Source organism: Humulus lupulus, chromosome 7 (assembly GCF_963169125.1).
Source record: "Humulus lupulus chromosome 7, drHumLupu1.1, whole genome shotgun sequence".
Lineage (NCBI taxonomy): Eukaryota > Viridiplantae > Streptophyta > Magnoliopsida > Rosales > Cannabaceae > Humulus > Humulus lupulus.
Window position 1 is genome coordinate 60,690,575 of NC_084799.1, and position 15,550 is coordinate 60,706,124.

A 15,550-nucleotide genomic window follows, 5' to 3' on the forward strand; every position below is an offset into this window, starting at 1 on the left:
TATAATTATTAGTTAACTATTTTGATAATCTGTTTGATGGGGCTAACTGCAGAAAAAAAAGAAGCTATTTTAATGGAGTCTTTTTGTAAAGGTATATACCATAACAATAGTTCAAAGTTTCAAATTTAAATATTTTTAGAAGTAATTTAAATTTAAAGTATTAGAATACTATAATGAGTATTATATTATAATATACTAATTCTCTTATAAATTTAAATCTGGCAATCATCCAATTATTAGATTAATATGTGTAATAATTGGAACATTTGACTTTTCCTAGTGTCACTAATAGTACAAAAATCTCCTAATATTTCACTTAGTCGATGGGAAGCTTTACTAATGAGGAAACCACACCATATATATTCAAAACTTGCAACCTCAAAGCTAATCTATTACAATTTAAGAATCAATTTTGTAACTATCCAAATTAGACCGCTAGGCGAGAGATTTGGAATGTTTGACTATGTGAAATATCACTAATAGGACTAACATCTTCTAATATTCCACTTAGTCATTTGGAAACCCTACTAATGAGGAAACCACATCATTTGCATGCACAAATTGCAACATACAAGCTAATCTCTCATAATTTGAGAATTAATTTGTAACAATCCACTACGTATGTTACTAGATGTGATATTCATAATATTTGACTACGCCTAGTGTCAATAATAGTAATAACATCTCCTAATATCTCACTTAATCACTCAAGAGCCCTGGTAATGAGAAAACCAAATGATTAGTTCTCACAATTCACAACCTCTAAGCTAATGTCTCATTATTTGAAAATGGATTTGGTAACCTTCCACTAATTAGGTTTCTAGGTGCGAGATTTGGAATGCTTGACTATGTCTAGTGCCACTAATAATACTAACTTCCCCTAATAATTGACTTAGTCACTTGGGAGCCCCACTAATGAGGAATTTCACTCACAAATTGCAACCTATAAGCTAAGCTCTCACAATTTGAGAACTAATTTAGTAACCATCCACTAAACGGATTTTCCATATAAAGTAAGGTGTTCATGCTATAAGTTAGTTAGACAAACTAACGGATTAATAGACCTAGGAATTTCTCACACGGATCTGCACGACTTACTCTCCAAATTATAGCGTGACTTACGATCATAATGGATAGATTGCTAGATCAATTAACTCGAAGGTTAATCTAAAAACTTATAACAGTATTTGCCTTCATATATGATCCATATTGCATACTATCTCTACTTCAAGATTTTCTAAAGGAAGGATTTAGAAGAACATTTTTGATAACAAACACTCTGATATTTTATTACTTCGTAATTCTCTGCCTTACACAAAGAGAGATTATGGCCTTATATAGCCATGTACTCAAACATACAAACCAAACCCACCCTAGTCAAAACCAACCATGGTTGGGACAGGATAAGGGATATTATTCTCCTAGACAAGATAAGGGATAATGTAACGCCCTACTACCTCAGAGCCGTTACCAAGTGAAGTTAAAATGTGCAATAAACTCGCTAAACGAGGTTTTTAAAGCAAAAGTGTGATTAAGTGGGAGTCTAGCCTGTAATCTTTAAAAGTTACTCTATTTCATTAAAAGTTTAAGAGTTTAACATTCGGGATCCCATAACTCAGTTTATAAAATATTTACAACTCAAAACAAGACTATAAGTAGTTAACCATCAAAATTAGGGTTTATACAGCCATTTCTCAAAAATATCCCCAACCAAGACAGTCGGGCAGACCAAACATGTATGCGCTGCCCCCACGCTCTCCGTACTCATGGCTGGTTGACTTTCTCTTTGCCCTTACCTGCAACACAGAGCACCCGTGAGCCGAAGCCCAGCAAGAAAACTCAAACGGTGCATAACATATGCATAACATACAGTCATTACAGCAGATATCTCAAATCTAGTCAGACAGTCCATATAATCTAACACACATACGGCCATGCCGTCCCAGGAGCGTTACCAAAGCCTGGGATCTCGGTCTACACCGTAAGGATAACCCATGTATCCATTGGGGTCTCCCCCTAGCCACGAGCACTCCATGTGCCTGGTGGTATTCCCGGCCCCACTGCCGTTCTCGGCCTTCGCCGTTCCCGGCCCTTCGCCGTTCATTCAGCTATTTCTACATTTAGCATTCTCAAATAACAATCAAATATATAATCATTCATGTAATGCTACATCCTAGCAATAAAACAATCTAGGCCCGCGCCCTGCAACAAAACTAAGGGCCTGAGCCCTACTCTACGGGTGCTACAGTTTTCTTACCTGTATCCCGAGCTTTCCGATGCACCACAGTCACAAGCACGGTCCTCTAGCACGAGCCTCTCCAAAATCCTAGTCACAACACATACAAAACACTCTTTAATGCTAGCCAATCGAAAACCACTTTCCGGGGCCAATCCCACACTCTCGGAACTCCCAAATCCCTAAAACAATACACCGAAGACATCCCCTGAACCCCCGGAGCAAAGGCTCAAAATTGCAAAATCTTGTGTTCTGAAAATGTCCTAGCGCCGCAGCACTGCCCTAGAGGGCCGCGGCGCCCAGCAAGTCAGAGAGCTTGCCTTGCCCAGAATCAGCCTTGCGCCGCGGCGCCCAAGAACAAGACCGCGGCGCTCCTTCGCGAGCCTAGAAATCTGGGTTTTTCCTTGCGTTTTTCCCAAGCCAAAACCATTCCAAATCATCCCAAACAAGTCCCTAAGCCCCAAAATCAATTCAAAACCCCAAATGAACCCTTTAACAACCTATAAACATCATAAACAACCCCAATCACACAAGCACACCCAAGATCCTATCTTGAGTTTCAAATTCCTAAAACTTAAACCATGGCTTCCGAAACTATAAATCATGCCTCTAAAGTCTTAAACCACACCAATTATGAAAATTAAACATGATAAACTCTTACCTCAATCAAGAACCCAGCTTGAATTCTCCTCAACTCTAGCTTCAAGTCACCTTCCTTTTGATTATCCCAACTCTGAATTCCATGCAAAACCAGCCACTATCTACTTTCAATTCATGCTTATTCTCTAAAAACCAGACTTGAAACTTAAACAAAACATAGACAAATCCTTACCTCTGAGTAATCTTGGCTTATGCTCAACTTAGTTGCCTTGAACCATCAAAAACTCTCCTCTTAGGTCTCCCAACTTCAGCTTTCCTCTTCTTCTCTTTTCTTCTAGACTTTCCTCAAATTTCAGCATAAACCAATTTCCAACTAAGTATTATACGTGACCACCTTTTTCCTTCAGCAGATGCTTATCTATCCTCAACCAATTGACCATTCTACCCTTCCTCTAATATCCCTTTCCTAACTAAACCTCAAAGGCTCTTTTGTCATTTCCTATTGATTACAATTCTACCATTTCTCCATCTAAACCTGTTACTCTCTATGGTTACTAACAGTTACACAAGTTACCAAATTACCAGTTACCATTATCTCACAAGAACTAAATTACAAAATCCCCAAAATACCCCTAGGCTCCTCCCGAGCCGGGTATAAAATCCCGTTGTGACTTTTAAGTTATCTAGCTCGCTAGGACTGTTTCGATACGTGCATCACATTGATATCACCACACTCACATGGTACAAATCACAAAACATAATTATCACATTTATGCTCTGAACGGCTAAAATTACCAATTTACCCCTACCATGCAAACGGGGCCCACATGCATATTTATATTACCTAAACATGCATTCTAATCACATATTCATTTAGATTCACATATTATCACACTAATTCACTTATTGCCCTCCAGGCACGCTAATCAAGGTCCTAAACCTTATTAGCAACTTAGGGTGTTACAGATAAGATTCCCCGACAAAAACAAAAGCATAATGACAAAAGCATAAAGTAAAACATAAAGATAAGGGATAAGATTCCCCGACAAAAGCATAATGGCTAAACGACAAAAGCATAAAGTAAAACATAAAGATAGGGGATAAGATTCCCTGAACAAAGACTAAAAGACACAATATTTATTTAAAGATTGTCTCATGGCTGGCCTCATAGTCAGAGTCATATGATGGGTCGTCATGAAGTGGGTCCCATCCTGTCGATTCTTCTTCATCCTGATCACTGCCAGCTAGAGGGCAGGCGTCGTTGTCTATATACCCCATGTTCCATTCTTTTCCTGTGTACTAGAAGAGATAAGGATCTTGCATATCTGCAGTGTCAGCATATGGGTCTTGAGAATCTTCAAAGTAAGTATTTTTTCGCAAAATTACCCCTTCAGTGTCGGTCAATTTGTATAGTGACGGATAATTTTGCTCTAATGTTTCTTCGAGTTTGGTGGCCTGATTGGTTCATTTTTTGAAATATGGAAAGCTTTAAGGGCCCTCGTTATTTTTTGCGAGTATAGTCAGAAGGGAACGTCTCCCAAGGAGCGTCTTCTTCTGGCTTGGGCCATAATTCAGGAGGTATAATCTGATTCTTCTCAAACAGACATTTTTGGATGTCCATGTATTCTTGGCCCCCAATAACACATAATGGCTATTCTTTTGACTCGTAGACTTCGAATGCCGGATTGATAACTACATTATGTTTTTCATAAAGCTTGGAATTAAGACTAAGAAAGAGAACAGTATAACAATTCATTATGCTGGCAACATTTGGGTCTAGTGGGTAGATAAAAGTGGGTCTGTTATTTTGGATCTTTTTCCATTCAGCCAATAGGACCTTTTTCCATTTTTCCAATGGGGCGAACGAGGACAGAATGTCCATTTGGACTTGGTAAGCTGGTTTGAACCTTTCTTGGTCCAAGAAGGATTTTATGGATGTGTGCAAGGCCATAGTTTGTACCTCGACAGCTATGGTAAAAACACTGGCCAAATACTAGAAAATGTGAGCTACTGGTTTTGGTGTGAAGATAGCATCTCGAAGAGGTAGGATTTGGGAAAATTGATACTTTGGATGGATTCCAAAGTCATTTTGTATAGAAGGTCCAAGTTTGGAAATCATAAAATTCTGAACAAAGATTGCTCTGTGAGTTGCTCTTTCTCTGGCTGATTTGTTGGATGTTTTCGAAAGGATATTTTTTGCATCTCGGGGAAAAGATTGGTTGTGTGTGACAGAAGAGGAAGAAGCCATCATGAATATGATTTGGATGGTATGTGATGATTTTTTGGCGACAATGGGGATGGTTCTTAGTGAGTATCCTAAGGCTAGATTTATAGCAGGGGGTGATCTGGATAAGAAATCAGCCACAATATTGTCTTTGCCTTGAATGTGTTTAATGTCAAAAGAGTAGTTGTCAAACCAGACTGCCAATCTCAAAAGTTGGGCATTTGTCGTTTTGCTCTTTTGTAAACAATCATTCATTTTGACGCAACAAAGTCTGTTTCTACCAAGAAATGATGACCTATCAGATGGAATTCAAATTTTGTAATACCCATCTTTATCACCAATAATTCTTTTAGGGTAGAATGATAGTGGAGTTGAGTCTTTGAAGTGGCCACTCTTGTATCAACATATTTTTCTTTTCCCTGTCTTGTCTTGTTCAAGTAGGACAACTCCCCAATACCGATCACTAGTGTCTATTTGCAGGATTCTTTTTCCATCAGAAGGAATCTGCAAAGGTTGTAGTGTTTGCATTATCTCCTTTATTTTTTTTACTGTTACAGATTGCTCTTGTGACCATGGTGGAGTTTTCTTTTTAAGCATGTCATTGAGTGGTCTTGTCATTTCTAAAACTCGTGGGACAAAATCCCGTAAATAGTTTACAATTCCTAGGAACTGTTGGATTTGGACCTTTGTGAAGTCCTTTTCGGGAAACTTTAACAATTTTTGGGCTATGTGTGGTTGGGCTTCATATTGGCCTTTAATAAGCTTCATCCCTAGAAAGTCAATTTGTGCTTGCCCAATGATCATCTTCTTTTTGGATAACATGACCCCATGGGCTTCTGTGAGAGAGATGAACTGGGCCAGAAGATTGTGATGGGCTTGTTCATCTTGTGAGAAGAACAATATATTATCAATGTAGATTAGGGCCTTATCTAGAATGGGGCCATAGATTTTAGTCATGGCCTTTTGGAATAGTGATGGGGTTGTTTTGAGACCAAAGGGAAGGACAGTCCATTGATAGTGGTTATTTGGAATGCAGAAGGCCGTTTTGGGCCTATCTTCTTCTTTGATACCCAATTGCCAAAATCCCTCCTTTAGATCGAATTTTGAAAATATTTGAGCCTTTGATAGGCTTGCAAATAGGGAATTCTTGTTTGGTAGGGGGAATTTATCATCTGCCAAAAATTCATTCAAGGCTTATAATTGATGACCATCCTTTGTTTTCCCCGAGCCTGCTTCGATCTCTTATTGACGTAGAAAGCATGGCATGCCCTTGAAGAGGTGGTTGGTTCGATTAATCCTTGTTGTTGTAGTTCTTTGCATTCCTCAGTTGCCATTTTTTGATGCTCTGGGTTCATGCCTGGGTGACTTGCCTTGGTAGGGTTAACATCTTCATTGAGCTTAAATGGTAAACTGATGAAGAACTGATGATTTTTCCAAAGAGGGTGCTCACATTTTTGGAGGAATTCGACATGACTTGCGGCACATGAATTTTCTATGAGTCGTTGTCTGACCTTGGAGAATGGATCAGGAGGCATGAGAAAATAGTTTGGTATGGATTCCCATGGAGCAAAATGTTGTTTGTAGCCGAGGCCACCAGGAAGGATTCGTAAACCCTTTTTCTTGGTGTAGACATCAAAACCAATAATTAGATCATTCCCTGGTAATTTTGAGCCAATTACTCTATGAATGATAGAGCATCCTAGGAAGAACTATAATTTAACTAGTTTATTGATGAGCTCTGTACAGAAGATCCTTCCATTTGCAGCGTGGAAGAATTGTTTTTCTTTCCTCCAATATTCTGAAGGGAGAACATTAGGGTTCATCATGGTGTATGATGCTCCCGTATCGAAGAAGGCTGCTACTTTGACTGGCTAAGCATACTTTGTAGAGAGGATCTGTATGGAGATGATTGGCGATGGTTGTATTGTATTGATAGCTACCATGTGGTAGAAATCATCTGAAGCCTTCTATTGTTCGAATGCACAGAGGGATTCTGGATTTATCTCGTCATTAGTATAGAAGATGGATTCTAGGTCATTCTCTTCGAGAGATATGCCCGTTGTTTGTTGAATGTGGGAGATCAGTTTGGCAGTTTTCCCTTTGGGGCATTGCTTGGCATAATGTCCTTTGTCGCCACAGATGAAACATCTGTCGGACTTCTTCCTGAAAGAGCGCTTTCTCCTTAGAAACTTGAATGAGTGACGTCCTTTTTTTTTTTAGGATTTAAAGGTCTTAAAGGTTTTAAATCTTTTGTTGTGTTTCCTTTTTTCTGGAAGACAACAACATGCTGATTCTAATGGACATTTGATTCGTAGGTCCTTTTGGCTGCAAACATTTCTGAGCTTCTTGGATTGTTTCATGAATTCTTGGATAAATTTGTGCTGAGAGCACATCTTTTCCAATGCCTTTAGAACTTTATCTATATAGTAATGTAATTGTGATAGATATAATAATTTGTATTGTTTTTTTAGTACATTGTAAATTTCTTTGACTAAATTTGGAAATTTGTTATATTATTATTCAAAGAAGTATATTTTGAAGAATATGCTTGTAATAATAATTATATAAATTGAATTACTTTGTAAGAATAAATATTCGTAATTATGAATATAATTTCTTTAACAATTTAGTAATTAATATTTAGTATGTGAAAATTATTTAATAATTGATTATTTTATTAATAAAATTTAATTATTCTTGACTAAATTATTTATTCACCAAATATAGTTGTTAATTGGTGACTAAATTTTAGTAATTGAAAGTTCGTTTTTTAGTGGTAGAAAATAAAATTTGGTGCCCAAATTGGTCCTAGAAATTAATTTTTGTGACTAAAGTCAAAAAAATTAATGACTAGATTTTAGTCATAGAAAATATTACTATTTTGTGACTAATGTTTAATTTAGTTGCCAAAATTTTTCTACGATGGACTTTTAGTGACTACTTGGCGACTAAAAAATATTAGTCATAAAAAATATTTTGTGACTAATTAATGACTATTTATGACTAAAAATTTAGTCACTGAATCTATATATTTTTGTAGTATATCACTTTATATAAAAAGTGTGTGATAAAAGAAATTCTTGATTTTAAGGGGTTTTATTTTTTACTTTAACAGAATATACATTTAAAATTAATTAAAAATATATATTTATTAATTATATTAATATATATATACAAATATTATAATAATATTTAATATAATACTACATATTTAATTGTTGACCCTTGATTTGGCCAACGACACGGAGTCAGAATAACAACAAAGAAATAAGAAAGCAATCAAGAATGGAATCAAATGGTAAGAAATGACACAAATGATTTATAGTGGTTCGGCCCCAACTATATGGTAACAACCTACGTCCACTTTGTGTTATTATTGATGTTGAATCTCAATGACGTGATCAAAGAACTAGGGTTCTTGAGTTTTACAATCCTTGGGAGAATTACAACTTTTCGGTGGATAAGAACACTTACGCTCTTTCTAAGAGTATTCAGAAAAAAGCTCCAAAGTCCTTTCCTTTAGCCCTCTTATGCATATTTATAGGCTCATGGGCCTTAATTCTCCTTAATATCAGCATATTAAGGCAATAAAAAGAATATAATAAGTGTAGTTATTACAAGATTACATATCTTTAAAGGAAATAACCCGAAGCATGCGACCAGTCTGGTCACATCTAATCGCGAGATCGCATGAAGCAATAAGGAGGTGGTCGATAGTCAAACAACACCTCTTCACTTTGACGCTGCCACGTGCCAACCGCGTGCAATAAATTCTTGCCATATCATTAGGAGCCATTTTTGGGTAAACATTTGCCCCCAAGTTTATTTTACTGCGACCAACATAAAGTAAACTTAGGAGTCCGACCCTTCGAATACACAACCAAATATGTCAGAGGTGTCCATGCCTTCTTGAAAAAGGCAACCAATCACATCTTTCCAGTTTCCCAAAAGTTGTCTGACGGCTATTGAGTTTCCCCATGCCTCGAAAAGTTACCCAAAATGATTACCTGGGTAACCGCTCCTCGGCTAATATAAATAATCCTTTGGAATAAATTTTTACTTTTTACATTTTACTTTTACTTTCAAGAAAACCGAAAAACAAGGTGCACAGCTTCCAGAAACTCAGACGGTTCTTGGTGATCTGTGAAGTTCCTGCCCAGCCAACTCGACTTAGCATCTCTAAAATCTACTCCATCTTTTATACAAGTAATTTCCTCAAACCTTTCAGTTGTTGATGTGCCATGCAATATTCATTTCACCTCCATTTTTTACTCTGAGTTTCTGAGTTCTTGAATATTCTTGACTATTTTTGCACAAATTTGTTTTGGGATAAACGGGCACGCAGACTTAAGCTCGAATAAAATTTGGTAGGGGTTAAGGACTAGCTTGGTAGTTAGGATCATGAATTTACCGCATAAAATCGAAGTAAAAATTCGATTTTTAAGCTTGTAGAAAAACTGGGTTTTTCCCGCCCCTTCAAAGTTGAAAAAGTTTTTCCTGAAAAACTTTTTACTTATGCTTTTAGATCCGTTTTGCAAACTACTCGTATGAAACATAGTGTTTTTGTTAGAATGCTGCTGGTCGTATGAAAGCTTAACTTTTATACGCGAGCAATGTTATTCCAACTCCTAACACAAGTTTTTTTAGGCTGTAGATTCTCATCTCCCTTTCTCTGTTCACAAATTTTCATGCAAGATCTGTGGGGAGGTGAGAGGCCAATTGACGACACCTGCTCGCTTAGCTGCTCGTGGATGAAGAACAGCCGTCACTACTTATCCAAAATATCCCTTTTTCTCGAATTCCACCCAACAAACCTCACGCAAATCCACCAAATATGGGTAGAGTAAAATCCATTGCCCAGAAAAAGAAACCATCAAAACCTTCTGAAAATCAGTCTGCTCCTCGGGTTGAAATTCCCTCGACCAGCGGTAGAGTTGAAAATACTCCCGAGCCAGGAATCCAAACACAAGCCAAACCCCGAGATACTCTTCAACTAAACGTCGAATGGTATGTTGCACCCCCTAGCCGAATCTTGGTTAGGATGATAGCCAATTATATCAGGAAGTACGGACTTCTTGGGGTAACCTTAGTCCAACCCACCAGATACTAGTGGGCAAACCTGCCTGGAGGCGCCTTCAGCGCCTAGTCGAGGTATCACATTGAGGCATGAGCAATACTTCCTCTCCATCCTTTTTTCCAAGGAGTGGACAACTATTTTGGGGTCGCTCCTTTTCAAATAACCCCAAATGGGTATAGGATGCTCTCCGCACTCTATATCCTGTACAGTCATAAAAAATGGCATGTTCCTACGCCACACGAGGTCAATTACCTGTTCGACCTCAAATCCAACTCCAACCAAGAAAATACAGAGTTTTTTCATTTTTGCCACCAGGAAATGACTCGTGTCTTCCTGAGCGAGACTACCTATAAGTCCAATGTAGGAAAGTACTTCCAGGAGTACTTTTTAACCACAGACCTGGTCGCCAAAAACTTGGCCTTCACCGAAGGAGGTATATTTTCTACTTCACTGATCGCTTAAATACCATTTAGAATTCCCACGCGTTTATTGTATCCTTTATGATGTTCAGGTCCATGGTTACGACCAGCCCCCACTCCAGAGATGGAGATTCAAGCAGCCATTTTGGCCAGCATGACTAACGTAGAGAAAAGCGTCAAACAGCTGGTTATAGAGGCCAATCTGAGGCTGGTCAGCCTTCTGGCACCTCACCAGTATGTGAGGGAGTCCACAGTGGGTAGTGGCACTGGTGGCGATATCCCCAAACAACAACAAGATGTGTCACAACCCCCAACGAGGAGGGCAACAGGTGTGACCATTAATGAACCATCCAGCGCCCCGCGACCTGCCGCTGCTTCGGTACCCCTATGGAAGGGCAAGAAGAAGGCCTCCGAGCCTATTCTTGAATCATTGGACGAGAACGGTATTGATTTTTCACTTTTAGATAGTCTGCCTATTCCTTGTCACCTATTTGCCGAGGATGACAACTTTAAATACACACCTACTTTAAATTCAGACTTCTTCAGGCCAGAGAGTGAGTGTGGCACTAGTAAAGTAAATAGTGTAGCGACCAGTAATTATAGCTCGGGTATTATGCTTTTAATTTCTCTGCCCTTGTTTTCTGATCTTAGTAAGCACCTTATATTATATTGTTTGACTGTTCACTTGCTTCACCCTTGCAGATATGCCTGCTGACCGAGCCTTTGACTTGTATGCCAAATTGGTGAGCAAGAAAAAGTCCAGCAAGCGCCAGCCTGGGGAAGGCTGCAGCAATCCCTCTGCGAAGAGGTCTCGAACAGAGGACCCTCTTGCGCCTACCCCCACAAAGGAGACAACTCCTCCACCATCTCCTACCAAAGAGACATCCCCACCAATTCCAGCGAATCAAGACCCCCCAGCTCTGGTCGAACAGACTCCTCCACCAGCTCCCGTCGACCTCACGCCTCCAGCTTCCATCGACCAACAGCCTGCTGGTCGTCGAGAAGAAGCCTCAAGAGAATATCTCACAGGCGTGGTGCTTAATTCAGCCAAGGACAAGCTGTCCATAATAACAAAGCACCTCCGAAGCCAAGAGGCGATTCAAGAGACTAGTTCCATGGCGGTTGTTCAAGTCTTCAACCACGCACTGAACGAAGTGCTCGTTGTATGTTGTTGTTTTTATCATACTATACTTACTTTCTTCGTCAATTTGTCCCTACTAATAGCTTTATCTCTTTCTGATTGCAGGGAGTTCTTACCATGACCTCTGGCTGGTAAAGCTCGAGGACACTGACCATTCAATTCGAGAAGAAACTTAGCAATCAGCTTAGCACTGCTGAGGTCCAATATGCCGAGCAGCTCAAAGCGAGTGAAGCCACTCACGCAAAGCAGCTGAAGGAAGTTAAGGCAAAGCATACTGAGGCACTCAAGGAGGTCGAGGCTAAGCACATCGAGGCGCTGCAAATGGCCAAGGCCAAACTCGCCTCTCTCAAAGAGGAGCTGCAGAAGAAGAAAGCGAGCATTGCCAAGATCACCGCTTATAAGGAGCAGTACAAGGAGGTCTCACTCATAAACCACCAGGAAGCCCACAAGCTCCAAGCAGAGCTGGAGATAAGCCGCAAAGAGGTTGCTGCACTAAAGTAGGCAAATGCCCGTAACCTTGAAGACTACGAAGGGCTGGCGTTTAAATGCTTTTACATGTTCTGGAAAAGCAACCCCAGTGCCAATTTTTCCTATCCTCCAGATCATATCAGGGATGCGGTGCTAGCGAGGTGTGTTTCTCACCTGGAAGAAGAAAAGACTCCAGGGTCTCCAGAGATCACTTTAGCAACTGGCATTGAGGACGTCCGAGAAGAGGCTGGAGTTACTGTCGACCAGCAGCAACAAGAATCACCGCAAGATCCTCCGGCTACCTCATAAGTCTATTTTCTTTTTCTTTTATTTTATTATCTTTTAAATACACGACCTACAGGTTGTGATGTAAGACAATTTTTTTCCTTTTAATCAGACAATTACATCCGAGCAGTAACTGCTCGCGGTGGAAAAGGATTCTTTTTTGATATTATAATATATTTGCAATTTATTATAACATATGTTCGCATGACCTAACTTAGCATAGTACTTTGGATTGATTTAAAAAAATAACAAAATTTTGAAAAATACTCAGTACCCTAGCATGCTTTCACTTATTTTGCTCATGTGTTTACATACCTTTTGATATTCTTTGCTTACGAGATGCCTTATATGCCCCCCAAGTGATGGAGGAGCTTTAGGTCCTTGGTCAATAGCCTTGACCGAAACCTGCTCGAGCATTTCTGCTCGGAATAATGACTTGTAAAAATGGCAATACAGCGAAATAACACACGTAATGAGCAAATACTTGTAATAAATACAATAGTTGGCAAGAATGACTGGCTGCGCACAATCCCTTTTATTTCTCGTAATAAATGGACAAAACATGTCTGTACGAGTGATCGTCAAAATGAGCCTACACTTATAAGCGATCAGTCACATAAAATGACCAACCCTTTTTCATAACTTAGAAAAAGCAAAATTAATACAAGCCAATTCTTTAAGAAGAATTGTTTATTGATAGTACTTGCGCATGTGTTCTCCATTCCAATAGCGAGAAATGAGATCTCCATTTAAGAGAGCAAGTTTATAGGTGCCTGGTTGAAGGACTTCTTCAATTTGGTACGGTCCTTCCCAATTAGGTCTGAGTACTCCAGCGACCGGATCATGGGTATTGAGAAAAACCCTTCTAAGTACTAGGTCCCCTATACTGAATTTCCTTTCGCGTACTTTAGAATTGAAGTACCGGGCGACCTTTTGCTGGTACACTGCTACTCGGAGTTGGGCTTGCTCACGCTTTTCATCGACCAAATCTAGAGATTCCATTAACAGCTGGCTATTGGAGCCTTGATCGTACATTATTCTTCGATGCGACGGTGGATATAACTCAACAGGCAGCATGGCCTCATACCCATAGGCCAGGGAAAATGGAGTATGGCCTGTTGCTGTTCGATGGGAAGTTCTTTACGACCAAAGGACTTCAGGCAATTGCTCTGGACATGCCCCCTTCGCTTCCTCAAGTCTTTTCTTCAGAGTATCTTTTAGCGTTTTATTGACTGCCTCGACTTGTATGTTTGCTTGAGGATGAGCAACTGAAGAAAAGCTCTTGACAATTCCATGTCGGTCGCAAAAATCTGTGAACAGATCACTATCAAACTGGGTGTCGTTGTCTGAGACAATTTTTCTTGGCAATCCATAGCGACACACGATGTTTTTGACTACGAAATCCAGCACCTTCTTGGTCGTTATAGTTGCAAGTGGCTTAGCTTCGGCCCATTTAGTGAAGTAATCGACAGCCACTACGGCGTACTTGATGCCGCCCTTTCCTGTGGGCAGAGATCCGATTAGATCTATACCCCAGACTGCGAACGGCCACGGACTTTGCATCAGTTATAGCTCATTAGGGGTGCTCGTGGAATTTTGGAGAACCTTTGGCATTTGTCACACCTTCATACAAATTCCATCGAGTCTTCATTCATCGTTGTCCAGAAGTATCCTTGCCTTAAGATCTTTTTTGATAAACTCTACCCCCCAGCATGATCCCCACAAAAACCTTCGTGGACCTCTTTCATCAATTCTTTGGCTTTCTCTTTCGAAATACATCTTAGGAGTGGCATTGAGTATCCCCTTTAGTATAAAATTACATCGACCAGGATATCCCTAGCAGCCTGCCGCTGAAGTGTCCTGGCTTTATTTCTGTCCGTTGGCAACACACCCTTTGTCAAATACTTTATGTACGATGCCATCCATGTATCCTCCGTCTGAATCACCAAAGAGGTCTCTTCTGCTCGGATGCTCAGTGTAGATAGCCATTCAACTGGCACTATGTTTAGAGTGTCAGCATCCTTGGCACTTGGTAACTTGGCCAAAGCATCAGCGTTTGAATTTTGGTCGCGAGGTACTTGCTGGAGAGTGTACTTATCAAACTGCGCCAATAGATCCTTCACTTAATCTAAGTAAGCAACCATTTTTAAGCCTCGGGCCTGATATTCTCCAATGATTTGATTGACCACTAGTTGAGAGTCACTGTAGATATCAAGTGACTTTATGTGCACGCTTCTAGCTAGTCGTAATCCTGCGAGCAGTGCTTCATACTTGGCTTCGTTGTTAGAGGTAGTGAAGTCAAAGCTGATCGCGCAGTGAAATCGATGCCCCTCAGGCGTTATCAAAATCACTCCTGCTCCTGTGTGGTGCCCATTAGAAGAACCATCTGTAAACAACTTCCAAGAAGGAGTTTGACTTTGAAACTCAGGTTCTTCAGGCCCTTCTGGCTGCTCGCTGTCTGAAAGCCCAGTGAGTTCTGCGACGAAGTCTGCCAGGGCTTGTCCTTTTATCGCTGCTCGTGGAAAGTAGAAGATATCAAATTTCCCAAGTTCGACCGCCATTTCAACAATCTGCCTGCGGCTTCTGGCTTCTACAAAACTTGTCGTAGAGGTTGGTCGGTCAAAACTGTAATTAGGTGAGCTTGGAAGTAGGGCCGCAGCTTCCTGGAGGCTAAGATTAAGCAATTGGCTAATTTTTCAATCGGTGGATACCACAGCTCCGCTCCTATTAGCCTCTTACTTGCATAATAAATAGCCTTCTGCACGCCTTCTTCTTCTCTTACTAGAGCAACACTAGCAGCGTATTCTATGATCACCAAGTAAATGAACAAAGTTTCTTTATCAACTGGCTTTGATAGAATCAGTGGCTGTGACATGTGAGCCTTTAAGGTTTGAAAAGCCTGTTCGCACTCCTCCGTCCATTCGAATTTCTTGTTGCCTCTGAGTAAATTGAAAAATGGAATGCATTTGTCCGTCGATTTGGAAATAAATCACTGAGAGAAGCAATTCTTCCGGTCAAGCTTTGAACATCCTTGATCTTGATTGGCGATTTCATATTGACCAGGGCCTTGATCTTCTCAAGATTGGCCTCAATTCCTCGC